Genomic DNA, 20,273 nt, shown 5'->3' with positions numbered 1-20,273 from the left:
TCGTTGGAGCTCTTTCAAGGTGCTAGCAGATTGAAGAATGTGGTGGGCGGCACAATCACATAGCGGATGACCTCAGTGTCATCTGTACACACTTACAACCTCCCCGCACTTAACATGAGAGTCTACTATTAGACCAACAGCACAGGAGTCTGCTGCAGGAGTAGCGATGTGGATTCATGGTGGATCTGAAATATAAAAAATAGGACCCAGTTTGTTTCTGATGAAATATTAAACTGTAATATCCCCCTAACACACACACACACACACACACACAGACACACACACACACCAAGACACACACACAGACACACACAGACACACACACACACACACAGAGACACACACACAGACACACACAGACACACACACACACACACCCAGAGCCTGTGTCTTTTTCTTGTTACCCCCTGTGTTGGCTCATTAAAAAAAATCTGCCACATTGAAATTAAATTGAAAATCTGCAATATTGTTACCTGTGAAACCCAGAGTGAGCCGTGCTGCAGTCTGTGCTAGTAGGGTTTTTTTTCTTTCTATAAATAAATGTGTTTTTAACATAAAGTGTGCAAATATGTAGGAAATGAAGTTCTGGGCTCATAATGTGCACCCCAGTCCTTAAATGAAACGTACCTTCGTGTTCCAGGCTGGTGGTGAAGTTTTCACCTGCTTCAGGTGGCTTTCCTAATATTACATGTGAAAATTCCTCCGTGCTAGCTGCAGGCCTGCACCACAGCCATGTTGTAAATGCAATACTAAAAGTGGATTTTCAGACAAACAAGGACTCTCTTAAAGCTTTGCAATAGTGATGTAAATCTCCACCTCATGTTTCAAAGTCTTGGCTTTTCTTTGTCACCTGCCAATACGACTCTGTGCTGCTAACAATATTGCTACTGTATATTACCACGGTGCAATCCTCTCCAACATTCCCTGGTGAAAAACTACCTCAGTGAGCGAAACCGATTTGCACAGTCTACATCAATCATCCATCCATCCATCTCTTCTGCATTCTGCTTACAGCCTGCAGCCCTCCCATCTCGCTAAGAAAGCTATTACTCTCGCCTCACAGTAACCCCGTGCGTGAGATGTACAATTAAAACCTGATTTCTGAAGAAGAAAATTAGATTTAATGAAAGGCAGCCTGGGTAACAACAGATGGTTCTTCTTATTGGAAGCGTAAAGATAGACTAGGTGTTTGAACGCCTTCAGATCAAATGCCAGTAGTTATCACTTAGGAGCCGAGGTAGGCTCCTGACAACATGAAACAGAGCGCCGGCCTCGCCGCCGCGGCCCTCACCTCCACTCCTGGGAAGGAGATGCTGCACTCGCACTCTCGCCAGCCACAAACGGAGCCTTTCCATATGCTGGTGTCAAACACTGCACACGCCCCAGATGTCGGACGATGCAGATGACAAATCGTGGACGAGTTTACGATGATAGCTGTGCAAACATGCAGCCAGATATGCCGGAGCCACTTCCCCCCCATTTAAATGTAATCTTAATCATATAAAATGAACAAAATAAGAATCATTTAAAAATGCAAAATTTGGAGTACTTTGGGGAGTGGCCACTTCCGCGCCGTCATTCTGCTTCAAAGAAAAAGGATAAATGATGATGCCATTAAAAGTGAACTAATTAAGGAAGGCTTCTTTTAAGAACTCATTAACTGCAACCTCATTTACATAATGATGCATATTAATTAAGTTTTAATGAATCTGAATTTCCAGCAAGCCGCGTTTCTTTGGCTGTGGAACAAATTGAACAAATTATTTAAAAGTGTTCTTGAATCTACTTTTCACACCAAAGGGGGAAGAGAATGCAATCATTTGTAGAAAATCACATTTTTCCCCCCTTTCCCCAGCCTGCGCCCATCTGTTAATTATTTTTAAATGTAATCATTTACCCTTTTGTTTTCAGAACCACTGAGATTTCACTCCCTTCCGAGCTGAACTGGGAGGTAAGGGACTGGCGCTAAATATTTCACAGTGTCTAAAAGTCTGAAATGTGATTACAAGGCAGATGAAAGATTGTGTTTTCTCTTGTTGTCATGTGGGATGTGGAGAACTCAGCACTTCAATGGACTGTCTGTTTCTGTGTGCTGAGGCTACAAGGCAAGCTTGGCTGGGGGTCTCAGTGTTTCATGTCACCCACACACATTAGCAGTTACAAACCGTTGTGTGACGAGCATTGGAGGTTTCAATGACGACTGGAATGGAGGAGATGAGGGCAACTGTGGGATTCTGTACAAGCCACACCCACTGTGACACCTGAACGAGGCCACTGTGACACCTGAGTGGGGCCACTGTGACACCTGAGTGGGGCCACTGTGCACTTCATAAGCTTTTATTCTCCTCCAACTGATTTCACATTTTTTCATTTATTGTCTGATTCTTAACATAAAGAACAAAACACGATTTTGTCCTGTTCTCATAATTGTAATAGTGACATTATCACTATATAATAACCATCATTAATAAACTAAAAGAAAACTGTGTAACCCCAGAAAACATCTTCATTAATGACCCCAGCCAAAACAGTGGCAACATGTATTGTCTGTTAAAAGCTGATGGATGATAGTTTACACTGTATCTGAGGCTTTATTACTTTAATCAAACTGACTGCGACAGATTCATGTTATGAGCTCATTTACAGCCTAATGTCATATGTAGATTATTACAGTGTAATGCAGATGTTTTTAAATAGACTGGTTCTTATATGTTTTCTACTCTATGGCTACGTTCACTCTGCAGGTCTTAATGCTCAATTCCGATTTTTTGATCAAATCCGATTTTTTTGTCTGCTCGTTCACACTACAAATAAAATGCGTCAGCAAACGCGCTCTAGTGTGAACGCTCAAAGCGGCCGCATGCGCAAAAGAAGACGTCACACACAATGCGCTCTGTTTAGACCCAGAGCAAACAATATTGTTTGACTGACGGCCCTTAATATAAAGACTTCGGACTTTACGTTTCCCAATTTTTGCTTTAAGTCATTTTGTTATTTACATAATAATGTAGATAACCTAATAATGATCCTTATTGCTGTTTTAGAGGAGCGGTGCTTCAAAGGATAGTTGCAGATTTCTGTCAGAATCTGCAGATTATACAGTACAAATAAAATGTTCATGTTTCTCCAACGTTGTCTTCCCAGCAGTTTCACTGACATCTACACTGGATGGCCAGGAAGCGTTCACCATGTCTTCTCCGGCGCTGATAATTGGCGTCTGTCTTGTGTCAGTGACGTAAAAGACGGATTTAATGCGACGTGACCATCAAACAGCAGTCGCTTTCTAAAACATCGGATATGTATCTGATTCAGTACCACATACGAAAGTGACCCAGGTCGGATTTGAAAATATCGGATTTGTGCCGTTCACACTGTCAGACCATGATCGGATATGGGTCGCATAGGGTCAAAAAAATCGGATTTGATGCGCTTTCGCCTGCAGTGTGAACGTAGCCATATTACTCAAAGCTCTTTACACAACTTGCCTCATTCGCCCATTCACACCAGCACTTCCTGTCTAACATTCACACACATTCTTATTCTGACTGATGCACCACAGGGATGTTTGCCATGCAGGCTGCAGCAGCCAGGAATTGAACCACCAACCTCCTTGCTGTTCTCTTGCTGTTGTATAAGCTGTCCCAGTTTGAACTGTCAGTCAACCTGTACTGCAGATTAATTATGACGCGGTCAAAAGACAGTGTGCAGATTAGAAATCTAAACCCACAAAAAGTGGACTAACGTCTGCACTGATCTCTGATCTCTGTGGAATACATTAATAAATACTGACCTAGTAAATATATATTTTTTGGACATATTTATTTCTTATTTGCTTTATATTGTTTTATATGGAGTTATATAATGAGTGTTGAACTTGTTGCCTTACCTTGCGAGTCTTCTCCTCAGAGTGCAGAGCAGAGCATCGGCACTCAGTATCTGCAGATACTTTAATCCCATCCATGATTATAATGTAAGGACTGGAAAAGCTTGCTTGGTTCATTCTTGGTGATGATTCAGTTTAATAATGTAGGACTGATATGAATCATTTGGAAAAAGCATAATGTCAACAGCTGATGCAATATTCTTTTATTGTTCACTGGTCATATGGTGACACACACACACACACACACACACACACAGGTTGGTGTGGGAGTAGGCTTGAACTGCAGAGGTACAAAGAGGACTGTAGCTCCTTGGTGGATAGAGGCTGGCACACCACAGGAGGACGCTTAACCAATGGCAGCACAAGACAAACAGTGCACTTTCTGTCGGAGTCCCACAGGACAGGAGGAGGAAGAGTAGTCTCAGAGGGCTAAAAATCCACACACCTCTCCACTTCTTCCCCGCAGCAGCATGGCGGCCCTCATAAAAGAAGAAAAAAGGGGAAACGCTGTACATCGCCGGCCGAGTACTTCTGTCAGTGAGTGCTACCTCTGGGAGGTCAGAAGTCGTCGATTCATACGAGACAAGCTGGCGATGCAGTGTAACTGAAAATGGAAAGCAGATGTTCGTTAATTAGGGGAAATGTGACTGACAAGACTTGAGCGTCGAGGTACACGAGCTCGCCCTCCACCCAGCAGCTGTTGTTACCCGATTTCATTGTCAGTCTTGTACACAAGTCACAGCTTCCCCGTGGAGCCAGGCCTAGACGCCCAGCACCCACAATTATCAAAATAGAATTAAGCTTGATTGAATCGAGCAGATTTTCTCGGGAACAGTTTTTTTCTCGTCTGTGTGCATGTTTGTGTGAATGAAGCCGCTGTACTTACACCACCTTCTGGAGTTTTTTCTTTGCTTCCTCCTCCCTTTTCCGCTTTTGCTTCTTCTTTCTTCGCTCCTGCCGTCTCAGCTGCACCAAAGCGCTATAAAAGACAGACACACAATGATTTAAACCTTCTCATTCCAGGAAATCATACATTGCCCTGGATTGCTTTCCTGTCTGATAAAAAGTACATTTTCACTTCCCAGAAAATTGCCTGTATACAATTGTTGTTGAAAAGGAAAGCTCATCTGCATGTTATTGCATCCTTTTTGTGCACAGAAGACCTTTGTCCAAAGAATATGCTCTCTGTAAACATGTGCCAAATGCCGCCCGCTCTTACCAGAGTCTGTGGTCACTTTAGTGAAATACAGCATGACACGCTGAGAGTCTGCTGTTTGTGAAGTGGATTTGTGAGCTAAGCCCTCGAGGAGAGCCAGTGCACTTATGAGACGTATTCGTCTAAATGCACATTGTAGCGAGAGCGCACGGCTTCATATTCACCTCGAACCGTCGGTTTCTAATAATGTATCACAGTCTCTCACATACAGAAGGACACACATCTGTGGTCAGTAGCACAGACCTGTGAAATTGACGAATGGCCCATTCAAACAACAGATGTTAATTCACTTCACATGTGAATTATCAGATCATTTGTGTCACATGGCACAATATGAATGACACAGATTATCTCAGATTTTGGGCCTCTGCTGGCAAACCCCACCATGCTCGAGGCCTCCAGGTAACACTTGCGCTGAGTGTGTGTGTGTCAGAAGGCGCCATTATGTCTGCACGTCTGAGTGATGATGATGTCTCCGCAGAAGGACACGGGAGCCCCTTCGGACCCGAGAGGAGGGCGATGCCTGATGGCAAACAGACCTGCACACGTACGTATGCACAGCCAGCTCACAGGTAATGCAGCACATCCTCCTATGACCACATTCACAGTGTCTGTGGCAGCTGCTGAGTGTCAAAGCAGATATGTTAGCTCGGACATGGTTCCTGCACTGTGACGCTGATCTCCGACCAGTCCTCTGACTCATTTTAAGATAAAATGGATCAATAGTGTCTTTGCAGAAAGTAGTGTTACAGTTCTGCCTGTATGAAAATATGAAACATTTGACACTGTGTTATTAACGATGATCATGTTTGTCACATGTCAAAGGTAATCCAAAGTCACTGGATTATGTGACATAATAAGGACACTCTATTAAGCATTAGTAAGGTGTTAGTAAGCGCTTAATCCATCATTTATAAACAAGTACTCATCTTTAATATGTAATTTAGAATATTTTTATTAAATTCCAAGTAAGTAACAAAGTATTTAGACACTCATACACAAACTGGAACCACAGGCTACTTAAACGCACTGAAGCTTCTTCATTAAAAATAAAACAAAACAAAACAATAGTGAGTATTTCTCAGAAAAGTGCAAACAACAGATAAAGTGTTAGCCGCTGTACCATAAACTGTTTGGGAAAACAAGGTTTGACGAGCCACGAGTCAAAATAGCTCTCCACCACATTTTCCTCCTTTAGGAAATGCTCTACCAACCCTACACACCCTACAAACCCTACCAACCCTACCAACCCTACAAACCCTACCAACCCTACCAACCCTACAAACCCTACAAATCCTACAAACCCTGCAAACCCTACCAACCCTACAAACCCTGCAAACCCTACCAACCCTACAAACCCTACAAACCCTACCAATCCTACAAACCCTGCAAACCCTACAAACCCTACCAACCCTACAAACCCTACCAACCCTACCAACCCTACAAACCCTGCAAACCCTGCAAACCCTACCAACCCTACAAACCCTACAAACCCTACCAACCCTACAAACCCTACCAACCCTACAAACCCTGCAAACCCTACCAACCCTACCAACCCTACCAACCCTACAAACCCTGCAAACCCTACCAACCCTACCAACCCTACAAACCCTACCAACCCTACAAACCCTACAAATCCTACAAACCCTGCAAACCCTACAAACCCTGACATCAAAGGTAATAGATGCATTTCCAGCTATTTAAACAATGAACAACCACTTCCTGCTGAAGATTACTTAAACATAAAAGTAATCGCTGCACTCGGGGACACTACAGCCAAGTGACACTGTGTTTTAGTTTTAGTGACCTTGTTGCGTTATAGCTGTGTGCGATACTGCATATTTTGGTATCAATCCGATACCAAGTAAACACGGGCCAGATCGCCGATACTGAAATCGATACCAATTCTTTTCAATAAATAAGGTGGATGCTCATTGAATTGCTAAATCTCAATTAATTTTCATGACCGTAAGTGTTTTTTGTGATTTTTCCTTTTTTATTATTAAATAGTTAAAACCCAGGACATAATTAGCACAAAGTTTATAATTAAATAGAAAATGCTTTATTATCATTTTTTTTAGAAACATCTTAAATAAAAAGTGCCGCAAACCAGGAAACAAATGAAAACAAACAAGTACTGTTGAGAAACTATAATACTAAAATTACAATTAAAATCCTCAACAACAAAAACAACAACTGGTGAAAATATAAATATATGTAAACAACCCCCAAAGCGTCTAAGTCATGTGACGGCGCAGCATCTAAACACAAGAGGGGGGAGGAGCAAAGTGTGCCTGCGCTGACACAGGAGCGGCGAGTCCGGCGACCTGGCTGTTTGTCTTTGCTGAAGCACAGCATTGCAAACAAGAGCAGAACTGAAAGTAAAGAATCGACCAGGCTAGTATCGATCTGATACCGATGCTGACTTGGTATCGATGCAATCGATATTTGGATCGATCCGCCCAGCACTCCTGAGTTATCTGACACTGGTTAGCTAACATTAACCCAGTGGTGCCACCTTCTGAACTGGCACAAGTGGGCGCTAAACAGGGCTCCGTGCTGTATATATGTATATATATGTTAAGAAATAAAGAGAGAGAGTTTTAAGAACGGTATAAAAATGATGTTTTTCTGTGTGGATGGTGTGAAGACATTTCATTGTCCATAAACCTGCGGTGAAGTCCTTTCTCTGGTTTACAAACTATGCATCAGACTGAGTACGTGTTATCTCCTGCAAGGGCCAACAAGGGCCAGCGCTGATCCCGTTTACTCCACACACAGCAGACTTTCCCAGGGCTCAGCCTTTTGTAGTGCTTGGTTAAATCATGTCTTCACAGCTGTAGTGAATGAAAGCCTGGCAGGAGTTATTTTTATTCTCTTTACTAAACCAAAGTGAAGGAAGAACAACCCCCTTCCGACTGCTGCAACAAGCAGAGTCCCCGGAGGGCTACAACCCAGGCAGCGAAACAAAGAGGAATATTTAAAAAAAAACAAAAAACGCTGAAATGAGAATAACTCAGGAATCTGAAAGCACGTCGGACACCAAAGGTAAAGTGTTGCACTAGCAGCCATCGAGCTGCTGTAATTAGGTCAGGTGAGAGGCTGGGAAAAAGTTTTAACTTTCTGGACACTTTTATTTTCCTCGGTCTCTTTCCCGGGGTGCTTCCTCTGCCAAATTCCAATATAAAGGGAATCCAGCCTTACCCTTAGCACAGTCTCCCTTTGTTGTACGACACAGTCCATAGTAGGCTGGAAACAAAACATGACGCTGTGGCGACTCATCTCAGTTTTGCCCGTCCCATCATTAGCACATTTGTCTTCTCTCTTTGGCGTGGAGCAGCCATCTTGCTCAGAAGCAGATATTCACGTGTCCAAGGATGCTGGGTATCCACGTAGTTGCCCTTTGGGGCTAAGTGCAGCATCAGGCATGTGCTCGGCATCGTTATCCTAGATGTAATGGGAACGGACCACGAAGCAGCTGGACCAAAGTCATACGACTCTCCGTCCACGCCTCGGCTGCCTCTTTAGTGTCCAGAGTGCGATGTAAGGTGTCAGGCTGCCGCCAGTCGTTTGTGGAAGATGTGTCCAGTCGGGCAGTCGGGGGTGTGGGTGTCCAGTCTGTATATTCAGGCAGCTGGACACAACATGTTGATCATCATTACATGGTGCTTCATTTGTTTCTTGATCTTAGACACTGTGTGCGTCTGGCCTGTCTCGACTACCTTCAGGCACTGCGGCCCTCGTCTCCTCCAGACAGCCCTCGCTGTAATGCGACTAATTGGACTGGCCAACAGAGAGCATGCTGTATCTTCTGTGACAGGACCCCCACATACCCATCCACAAAATATGCTAAGAAAATGCTGTCACTTAATTAGCAATAAGGTTTGACCGATTAGGACAGCTCATTTACCGACTGGACAAAAACGGTGTCACATGGGGGCACTAATCACAGCCTGCACGTGCGCGTGTCGATGGTGATGTTATCGCTCTTGACCATTGTACATGGGGAAATTGGCTGACCTTAATTGCAGTAATTTCGTTAGTAGTTACAGTGTATGACGCGCTGGCTGGACTGTTGCAATCTGTCACCCACACTGTCCATTGTCCAATCAAAATGCTGCTCTCGATAAGTGGCCCATGGCCAAGCCAGCACAGCTAACCAGGCAAATGCTATCATTAAGTAATCAAACCAGACTAACAGTCTGTACTTGCAGGGTCCAAATCATTAGGCTTTATGACAGAAACACTGATGCTCGATAGAGTCTGGGGAAGATGTCCAGTCCACACTGGCAGACAGGGATTGTGCATTTTCTCCCCTTTACAGCAGCAGGCCAACGGAAAACGACAGGGACGTTCAAGGTCTAGTTAAGCAGCTACTACCATACCTTTAAGTGAGCTACAGTGAACTGCAGTGGTGCTATTATGCCACATTTTCAGAAGGAAACAAGCAGAGTTCTCCATTTTTATGCTATTTTCATGCTATTACACCATTTTCGGAGTGCTGAGGTTGTTTTCACTAGGTTCTTTCCAGACCTGCTGAATCAAGAAAGCACTTAGAAAGAACCTGCCTGGCAACGTTAGGAAGGCTAAACAATTACAAAAAGCAGCACATCATGCAAAAAACAGCGTCATCGACATCTATCAGTTTGGAAGAGCCGACTCATGATGAACTCGAATAATAAGCATAATTACAAGACTTTAAGGTGATTGTACGGTGGCCCTGAGAGGCCAAACGGACTGCAACTTAAGAAAACACCAGCAATAAGAAAAACGCTGCAAAAGCACACAAAACACAACGGAAATAGGGAAAAACGGATTTCCAAAAGCACAAGGGAAGTGTTTCTGGGGAGACAATAACCTGAAGGACCAGTTGCAGGAACCAAAATATGCACTGGGAGACACACAGATGTGGAGGATCTATCGGTTTTGTAAGGAATGAAAAGATGAGAGGTAAGTGTGTTAGCCTAACTATTAGCCTAAAAATCCGTCATCAGTATTATATGAATCATGATGAAACACACCAAGTATGTTTTGGTTCCTGCAACTGGTCCGTCAGGTTATTTTCTCCCCAGAAACACTTCCCTTGTGCTTTTGGACATCTGTTTCCACTTTCTTTTTTCCTATTTCTGTTGTGGTTTGTGTGCTTTTGCAGCGTTTTTCTTATTGCTGCTGTTTTCTTCAGTTGCAGTCCATTTGTCCTCTCGGGGCCACCGTATGATTGCGACCATTCAGTTATATGGAAAGTCTTTATTGATGTCATAGCACAGGGCAGCAGTTTGATCTTTTTTTGGTGCACACAGTCAGACTTGTTTTTGTAGCCAGCTGTTGGCCCATAAAACCCTGTGTTGAGCAGGTGCTGTGAATATGCACCATGCCTGCCACAGGACACATCTGTGTGCTTAAATACTTTATACATAAGGCACCTTTTATTTCACTGAAGGAGCTGAACTGGCACAGTGTGAGCGCAGAAATTACATAGGATTGTCTTTAGTCTGTAAAGTTTTCATTTCATTAATAGATGATTTAAACCAACTTCTTACTTCAGACTGAGTCGCATGCATGTAAACATTTGTCATCTCGAAAAAATAAATAAAAGAGTGAACAGATTTAAATTTGGGGGGTTCTTTCAAAGCAGCTAGTGTTTGATAGAGTCTGTAAAAGTGATACTGCCTCTTGTTTGGAACACAGTAATAAAACTTAATAATGAGTTGAATTCAAAGACACATTTTTCATTGTGCTGCTCTCTCAAACCCAACGCCACTCTAACTACAGCCAATCAGATGAACAAACAAACAAGCCCTGCATGCAGACCAATAACAAGTCATCTATCCTCAATTTTCCCTCTCCCCCTTTCACCAGAATGCCTTTCTTCCCCTTTTTTCCTCTCCTCTGGGCAATCTCCAACTCCTCATATACATCTGTACAAATTGATTTCCTCTTTACAAGGGAAGATAATGACTGTGGCGACAGAAATACCTGTAAGTGAGGGATAATTACACTGTGAGACACCACCCGCTGAGTTTCTTTCTCCAAGCTCCCAACAACATGAATTTTAAGCTTCGATGGCACTCAGCGGCGTCACACCAATAAGGGCCAGGATTTGATTAAAATTATAGTTCTTTTGCGTCTGCTTCATCTATTAAGATAGGAATCTTGTTCAGGACATTTTTATATACATGTAAAGAGGGGCTGGTACAATTTAACATTTCTCCCCTGCTGTTAGACATAAAAGCGAACAAGGTGGGGTCTGTAAGCTACCTGCACAAAGCTGCTCGTGACAATTGTACCACGGTCCTCCTGCTCTGCTGTGCTCCCTGCAGCAGTGGGCGAGGTGCTGTTGGACCGATGCAGGCACAAAGCCTGGGTCAGTGGAATCGCATTTTTAACACTTAAGAATTTGACATCAGCAGCTGCATCTTGGGACTGATTGATATCGTAATGGGATGAGACGCATTTTCAACTGCTTTACTTGACACATTTAAGAAACTTGAAGGCCAGTACACTGTAGGACAATCCAGGGACAACATCACAGCACCTACAGGCCACTGGTGGACTTTTCTCACAGCACCCAGCCAATACACATAGAAACAAGCTAACATGTTGTAGTGTAGTTTCTCTGGATGTATTATTGTAGGGTCTGCCTTACAATGTAAAGCGCCTTGAGGTGACTGTTGCTGTGATTTGGTGCTGTGTAAATAAATCTGAATTGAATAGTTTCTGCTGACACTCTGGAGAGACTAGTTGTGCTAGGAAGATAACATGGATCCATAGATTGTATTAGACTTAGAACTTTTATAGTCACAATGAAATTATGTAGCAAGACCACAAGGTGTGGAAGTAAAAGACAAAATACTGAAGGAGAAGAAAAAAAATATAGGAACACTATGTACACGAGAATATAATAAATAATAAATAAGGCTGGAAGGGCTATGGAAAATGCACATCTGCCAAAATATTTCACAAAAAAAGACTTCAACATAATAAATACCAAATGGCAGCAACAGAAACAGAATACAAGTTTGATTAAAAGACCAATGTGACGTCGTCCATTGGTGTTGAAGTGGAAACGTCTTTGAGGGTCTGTATCTCACAGCAAACCATATCATTGTCACATGATTCAATTCAAATACTCCAAAGGTGTCATTTGTGATATCTGCCCTCCTGCCAGCCTTCAGTACGTATCTCAGGAATCTGATATCTGATAAGCGGACTTTCCTTCACTGATGATGATTCATTCATCATATGGTGTCATGTGACTTTGATTGTAGCCTGGTGCAGGACCGTCTGGTCCAGCTGTAGTTTATAGTGATGCTGTTGCTAAATGGGCAAAGTATGCTTGATTAATGACTGCCATCTACCTGCACAGTGGATTTACTGGCAGCTCAAAGAGCTTCAAACTGCATGCTACGTGCATATGTCTATACCCAGTATCTACAGCTCTGTGGCCTTAATAGAATCACCAATGAATTTAACAGGTTTTGCACTGTGGGAGAAAGAAACCCACACAGGTATGGGTTTGCCCTGAGGTGTGTGTAACCCCTACAACACCATCACCTAAAGTGTGGTCCAGACATTCTGGGCCTCATCCATCCCTTCATCCATGCCTCTGCGACACACGTGATCAGGTGAATGCATCATTTTGTAGCTGGTCTCAGTATGTTCTCATGTTCATACTGAATCCACGCTGGCTTTGAAGCATCCCATCTGTCTTTTATTGTTTTTCTATTGTGTTTGATCCCTGATTATCACTGTGAGCTATTAAGTTCAATTTGTTATTGTACAAATGATGAAATGAATGTGTTCAAACAACATTTGAATTGGTGACAAAAGCTTCAACTTTTACAGTGATTATCTCCTCTCATTAGTCACCATTTCTCAAATCAAAATCAAAAGCGCCTCCTTGCTTTCACTTTTTTTCCCTCCTTAAAAGTCATCAAACAGGCATTGAGTACAAGCCCTAAACTTCTAAAACAAGCTTCTTCTAGCAAGTGGAAGGAGGAGAAAAAAAGCACAATAGGTGGAAACAAATGAGAAAGGACAAGTTTCTATATTCTGAAGTAAGAGCTAAAAGGTATGCAGATGTCTCCTCATTCCTCTCCTTCCCTGGTGACAGGTATGTCAGGGCTCTGAAAGCCCTTGCAGTATAATTACACGCCATCCTATCTCCCCCCAGCAAAGTAGGTGTTGCTCGAAAAGGAGCATCGTGCTATTAGATCCCTTCGACTAAAGGAAGGGAAACCCAGGGGAATCGCATCTTTAACAAAGCCCATCTCCTTTGCCTTTAAATATCTCTAGCACCCCCACCCATCCCTCTGAGCCTTGCTATCTGTTTCTCCGCCCAAAGAAGAACTTGTCTTCTCTCTCTATGTGTGTGTGTGTGTGTGTGTGTGTGTGTGAGTGTGTTAGCGTGTAAAACAAGGTACTGGTTTAAAATAGAATAGAAAATCATATTTACAGCCTGGTACAAAAATGTGGAGGTAAAGTGGAGCCAGGTCTGTGTGCCTGTGGTCAGTGTAACTGTAGTAGTTTATTGCACAGTTACTTATTTACTCTTTTAGCAGGTATGTGCACCCATGCTGTTTATGAATGCAGCTCGCTAACACAGTATTCAGCCTCACATACAGCTCACTCTTACAGCCTCTCTCTTTGCTGTACACCTAGCATCACAGCACTACTTTTTTCATCTGTCCCATGTTTCCTTTGCTATTGCATTAAATACCTTCAGAACAACATCTCATAACCTGTGTTTTATTCTCCTACATGTCTGTCCCAGTATGCTCCAGTCACCTCCCTCACACACTCTACCAGTCCACTCTTTCCCTCCTGACATCCACCCTGGTGGGCGCACACAATGACAACATTCAACATCAACTCTTTGATTTCCGGCTTTAAACTAATGATCCCGTCTGATTTTTTTCGACTCCATGTCTCTTCTGCACCGAGGTTTGAATCTGCCTCCGGTGCTCCTGGCCTCCGTCCACATTGTCTCCTACACTCCTTCTCTCCATCATGTCAGCCAGCTTATCATCCATAGTCCCTACATTTAAGGTCCCCACTGTCACCTCCAAGCCTACATTTCTTCAGCCTTGCTGCCTCTAAACACGTCTTCCCCTCTTTCTTCTTTCATTGTCAACACTTTCCACTGACACCCTGCTGACTGGTAGAAACAAACTAGTTGCCATCCCAGTTCACTAATCAGTAGTAGACAGGTCTTGGAGCAAATCACCAACAGAGGGAAGAATAAATTAGTTACTAAATAACCAAAGTTTTCATATGAAAACTATTCATTTTGAAAAAGGAACAGTGCAAATGTTTCCAGGGAAGCATTCAGCATCTGTTTGATGTGAAGGATAGATACAAGACAATTTGATGTAAAACTATAAATGTTAACATAACGTTCAGTGGAAATATTATAACAGTGTTTTTATTCCACTGATGAGTGAATGCTGCTGCTGTCAGGGGACTTTATTCTGTTAGTTTTATTATTATTTCTAATGACTTACTGTGTTTCTATCTGTTTGACAGCGATTGTTATACTCTGTACGTCTATGGGGTTATTTTATGCTTTATTCCATATGGTGATTTTGGTATTTAATTGCTTGTAAAGTGTTCTTGATTGTCTTGAATGTACCTGTAAATAAAGGTTTATATATCATGATTATATTCATTAAATGTACATATCTATATGCATGTACTGCACGCATGCATATGAAAAAGAGTTTAACATTATAGAGCATGCACAGATTTACATGAAGGGTAAAAACATGTTCTAATTAACTGCTGCTGCACAGAAACCTCAGTAAGAATAGATTTTTCAGTATTTACACGTTATTGCTCGGTGATGTAATCAAAGTATTTTGGAAGTTTTAAAAATATTTTAGAGCCACAGCTGGAGGAACCTCAGACAGACGATGTCAGTGGAAGGTTTTAGCACACTGAGATATGTAATGATATAATTTTACTGGATGTTAGCTCATCTCTTCAGTTTTCTAATTCAGTCAGAATCATCCTCAACAAAAAAATAAGGCTGCACAAAACCTGCGTGTGTTAGGCGCTCTGCTAACCTAAGTAGGTCAAACTATCTGCAAAAACGCAACTCCACAAACTTTCCATCGTCAACGCCTTTACAGGCGTGCGTGGGGTGGGGGTGGGGGGGTATCACTTGTCACAAACTTGACACTTCTCTCCCTTTCCAGAGGAGGAGGAGGAGGAGGTGAGGGAGAAAAGAAAGAAAAGAAAAAAGCTCCAAAGGACTGCTTCGTTGTTCTGAAGTTTCCCACCCTTTTCTGCATTGCCTATCATTGCTACTGAAATCAACACTTACCTTTTCAATGACAACCTGGCAAATTGCCAGACATTAAGGGGAAGTGCATGAGGCCTGGAGTGTGTGTGTGGATGCAGGCTTGTTGTTTGTGTGTGTGGGTGCGGTGGGGAGGGTGACTGTCTAATGCCTGGTCCCAGGGGCAGGAGGCAGGATGCTAAAATAGCTTCATGCCTGCGCCTGCTCCGGAGCAGGATGGAGTTTTGGTTAAAAGGTTCCTGCTTTTTTTCCAGCCCTGTGAAAACACGAGCAGGTTTCATCTTTAGGGACCCCATTACAAGGCGCGGTGAAATTATCTGAACTAGATTAAACCTGCTGTGCTCTCAGACAAAACGATCCGTACAAGAACAGCTGGAGAGAAAAACGCTAAATCCCACAAAACCACCCTCTTTGCATTTTTCCAAACAGGAAGAAAAGGGACAGCGTATGTGTGTAGTAATGCATTTGAGTGCAATAAGCTGCAAAAATGGCAAAATAGCCACGGCCAACTGCTCTTCTTCCAAATTTCCTTACATCTCACAATAGTGCAGAAACACCTGTACAAGGAGAGCAGAATCCCACGCCTGTAACAGAGTGTGAGATTCAGATGCAGGCTTTAACCTGAGAGGAGGTTTTTGCAGTGTTTGGGACTCCTCTGATGTTTTTCATGATCCACAGACAGAATAGGGGAAGCTACCAGATTGCAGCAGAGCTCGGTGGAGAAATAATCACTGCCACAGCAAATTCATCTGTTCTGCGATAACGGTACATTTCAAAGAAGTTGTCCAACACCTCAACTCTGAAATGTTCTCTTATATACTGATAACTACAGCACTATGGCCATTTGTGTATTTGCTCAAAAAACTTTTTCTATATGTATGGAAATTTACCGAAGACCAGCATGTAGCTAGAGACAAGGAAAAGAAAGCATTACATTTGAAACGATGACCAAAAAGAACATGGATGCTGAGAAATCGCTGTAACTGATTCATGCTTTGCTCCGTTCGATAAACGGCGGGTGTAACGAGTGTGAATACAGGTGAATACAAGCTTGAAAAGAAAAGCTTCTGGACTTCTTTGAAGATGTTTCACCCCTCATCAGAGAAGGTTACCTCGCAGCCCGTTGTTCATTCAGTGGGCTAGTTTGAGTCATTGTGCAAAGGTCTATTTATAAGGTTGGAGACCTGCAGTCAGCTGAGACTGAAGAAGATACCTGGTGACGAAACGTTTCTCCCACTGAAAATGTCCAGATGAACAGAATCAACCTTCTCATCCGAGAAGTTTCAGGCTTCGTCCACACTGAGACGGCGTTTTTGGTCAAGGAAAACAGAGCTTTTTGAAAATGTTCTCCAAAGTGGATAGATTTGAAAACGTTGTTTTCGTGTCACAGTGTGGACTGTTTAAATGGAGGCTTTGGAAAACAATGACCAATTTTAGTCATGTGATGCACTCATGTGACCAATTAAACTAAGGTAGCAGAGGGAGGCTCCAAACAGCTTTTCTTCAACTTCTTTAACTCTCACTCACTTTTGCAACTTTGTGCTTTTGTGTTACTCACAGAAGCAACTCCACCTTATTGTTAGTCCATTTAAAAAACTTTTTCCTCGACGTTTCAAAGAGCAGGGAAAGTAAATAAACGGCAGACAGAAATAACGCAGGTTGAATTGTCTTGCATTTCATGCATGCTCAGTACAAGAACGTAAGCATTTTCAGTGTGGATTAAAACAATTGAAAATGATAGCGTGCAGCATTTTTAGACAAAAACACTGCTTTGAAAATTATCTGGATTAGTGTAGACGTAGCCTGAGAGTGTCCCTGACAGGGCCATGGACCCCCTATAGAGATTGACAGACCACGTGACTTTCGCGCATTGCATGCCGGGAACTCGTGGCAAAACAATCCAAGTACCACATTAAATGCAGCACCGCAAAACGTTCATTCTCCGGTTCCAATACCTTCTTGCTTTTTCTTTTCCCCCCAAAACAGTTATGTACAAAACGAAGGAGAACAATGTCGGTCCGTACAAAGACAGACTTGATGAAAAGTCAAAGAAAAGATACGAGGAAAAAAAATCAAAGGACTGAAAGGGTCAGACCCTTACGAGCACACAGAGTGGACAAAAACTTTCACCACGCTCATATTTATAATTATACGGTTCTTGGAGTGAGTGCATACACTCATGAAGTTTAGTAATTTCAGGTCACTGCAACAAGCCCGGGTACAGTTTACCGACGGATGGGTGCAGGACCTTGAAATGCACCGTGTAGAACGAAAGACCATCGTACGAACAAACGTAAGTTTACCAGTCTCACAAATCGTCTTCATAAATACACATTCGTTAACCGTTTATTAATAGGACCTTTGAGCTCAACGGTAATTAATTAGTAGTGGAAATAATTTCTGGTACACGTTACAGAAATGTAGCAGTGACAATAATATTGTATAATATTGCTGTAATCGTACTGGGCAATTAGTGATACAAAAAACCTGTTTTATCCTGTGAATAAAAGTATATGTTTTTGTCAGTGTACCATGGTAATAACAGAAGCGAAACGCAATATTGTGTCAGGACAATTCACTATTTATGCACAATAAACGGAGCATAGCGCCACAATTTCTGTTCAGCGCCAGACTTGCTTGTAACCTATATCACCAATTATGTTATGAAAAATGACGTATTAACTACTACAAAACACTGACCTTTGTGGAAATGCTTGGAGCAGACTAACATGTGAGCTGGAGTGTTCTGGGACGTTATATTTGGTCTTTGAATGGCTGCAATCCAGGCCATCCGTCGCCTCTTTGTTACTTCGGAAACATGGCTCGAACAATTTCTCTTCAACGACGTAATCCGATAACAACGATCTCTTTACCCGTCGGCTTCCCGTGGCTGTCATGCGACCGGCTATTGCAGTTAATAACACAACAGCTTCTTGCCATTTTTTGTGTTTCTTTTTATCGCTGTGTAACTGATTTCAATTGAAAGCCTGCGTGTGCTAGTACCTCTTGCCACGAGTTCCCAGAATCCTTTGCGGTTTTGCCCCTGAATGACGTCACATTTTCAATCTCTATCGATCCTCTGCCTAATCACACAAGCCACGGTGTGAACGGGTGTGGGTCACAATCGGCCAAGGTTTCGGGTGACACTTACAGAGGTTGACATGGCCCTTCTCCTTCGCTGAAACTCTTCTTCATTAAAACTCAATGCAGCGACTGGAAGAACCGATCCTTTTAAGGATCCAAACCCAGCAACAGATGCATTCCCTACTCGGAGACCACAGCACTCTATCTCTAATGTAAATACACAAACCATGCAAATTTGTCATTCAGTTGCTTTCGTCAGTTCCACAAAGCTGAGTCCTGATCAACAACCCAGACACATCCTGTAGCAGCAGTCTCCAAAGGGGCAGGAGCCTCCGTGCTTTCCCTCAGCTCTCTCCACTGAATTGCTCTGCATTCATTTCCATTCTGCAGTCTTTTGCTTTAAAAACCCTTACAATTGTAACCTGTTTTGCATTTGCCCCCACCCCACCCCCCCGTCTGGGTTGGGAAGATGCTGCTGTCCGTGTGCTTATTCAGAGAGAAATGGCCTTTTGTCTCTGCTGCTCTCCGTCACAGAAGGTCACGCAGGCTTACCCCGCTGAATAAAGCCTCGGCCATTGTTATAATTTGCATTGATGCATAGAGGGGAGCGATGGGGTGGCAGAGGGCGAGGGTGGGTGTATGTGTGTTTATGTGTGGTAGTGTTCCGAAGGGGGAGGTCAGCGTACCGTGAGGCAGGCAGGGTGGGAGGAGGTTATGCAGAATGACAGTGTCTTTGCTTGGAAATGTGAACAATGGATGGACAGTGTTTTTTCTTCTTCTCCCTAAACCGCCACGAGCACTGACGTGTACACACATCGTCCTCGTAACTCACCCTTGGGAGAACGAAGGCCTCCTCCAAGGTCAGCGGCAAGGACAGAGCCGGGACAATTAGTATGCAGATCCGGAGTGAGGTGTCATTTAAGGGTATTGCTCTGATGCAATTACATTAGTTAGGCCAGGGAAGAATTCCCCATGTGACCTCAATCATATGTGGAACTGAAGGAGGAAGAGAGGAAACAGGCAAAAAGGATCATCTGAAGCCTCTTCTTATCTCCACCTCACCTTATCTTATTTGCTTTACCTACAAATGTTCAAAGGGGGCAGAGGTGACAGATGAACAGAGAGATCATCGGCTTCTCTCTCTACATGGTGATGGGAATTTTATTAAAAGAATATCTTAGAACGTGTTGTTGAAGAAATATCAGCTTGTGCACTTTTAAAGAACTAATACCCCCCCCCCCCCCCCCCCCACACACACACACACACATTACATAAACGTTTTAAACTGACTTGCCTTTCTTTGAGTGAAATAAGTATTTGATCCTCAAGCAACAAATGACTTGGTATTTGATGGAGAAACACTTGTTGGCAAGTGCAGACTTTTCCTGGTCACCAGGTTTGCAGACATCTCAGGAGGAATTTCCTAATGCCAGAAACTCGGAGAGTTTGGTTGCCCTGTGGCAGCTCGACGTTTAATCTCCCTCCCATTGAAGTCTGGAGACTAGCAAGACCACACCTTGAGCATAATGTGCTTCTTTAGCCACTCCTTTGTTGCCTTGGCAGTATGTTTTGGATCATTGTCACGCTTCCATCTATGACCCATCTTCAGCGTTCTGGTTGAGGGAAGGAGGTTCTTGTTCAGGACCCCGTCAGTGGCCCCAACAGAAGAACATCCCCAAAGCTTAATGCTTCTACCTCTGTGCCTGACTGTGGGGGACTGTGTTTTTGGGTCATAAAGCCTTCAGATTAGTGGATTACCTGCTCCACCTCCTGAGCTACTGTGAAATTTT

General features: G+C 43.1%; 1 long non-coding RNA gene across 2 annotated transcripts; it reads right to left on the bottom strand.

Annotated features, from left to right (window-relative positions):
• Positions 1-4,071: 4,071 nt before the first annotated feature.
• LOC146365189 (uncharacterized) lies at positions 4,072-18,900 on the bottom strand. Of its 2 annotated transcripts, none has more exons than XR_014798510.1 (3): positions 18,100-18,900; positions 4,770-4,862; positions 4,072-4,487 (listed from the first exon to the last, which is right to left on the bottom strand). It is a non-coding gene; the product is annotated as an uncharacterized LOC146365189 (long non-coding RNA). The 2 variants fall into 2 exon arrangements; XR_014798509.1 differs by having other exon boundaries at positions 18,551-18,899.
• Between the last annotated feature and the right edge of the window lie 1,373 nt (positions 18,901-20,273).

The sequence above is a fragment of the Perissodus microlepis genome, chromosome 19, assembly GCF_051167445.1.
Source record: "Perissodus microlepis isolate ML-2025 ecotype Zambia chromosome 19, ASM5116744v1, whole genome shotgun sequence".
NCBI classification, from domain to species: Eukaryota; Metazoa; Chordata; class Actinopteri; order Cichliformes; family Cichlidae; genus Perissodus; species Perissodus microlepis.
Note: the sequence above shows the minus strand (reverse complement) of the source record. Positions and strands in the feature narration are given on the sequence as shown.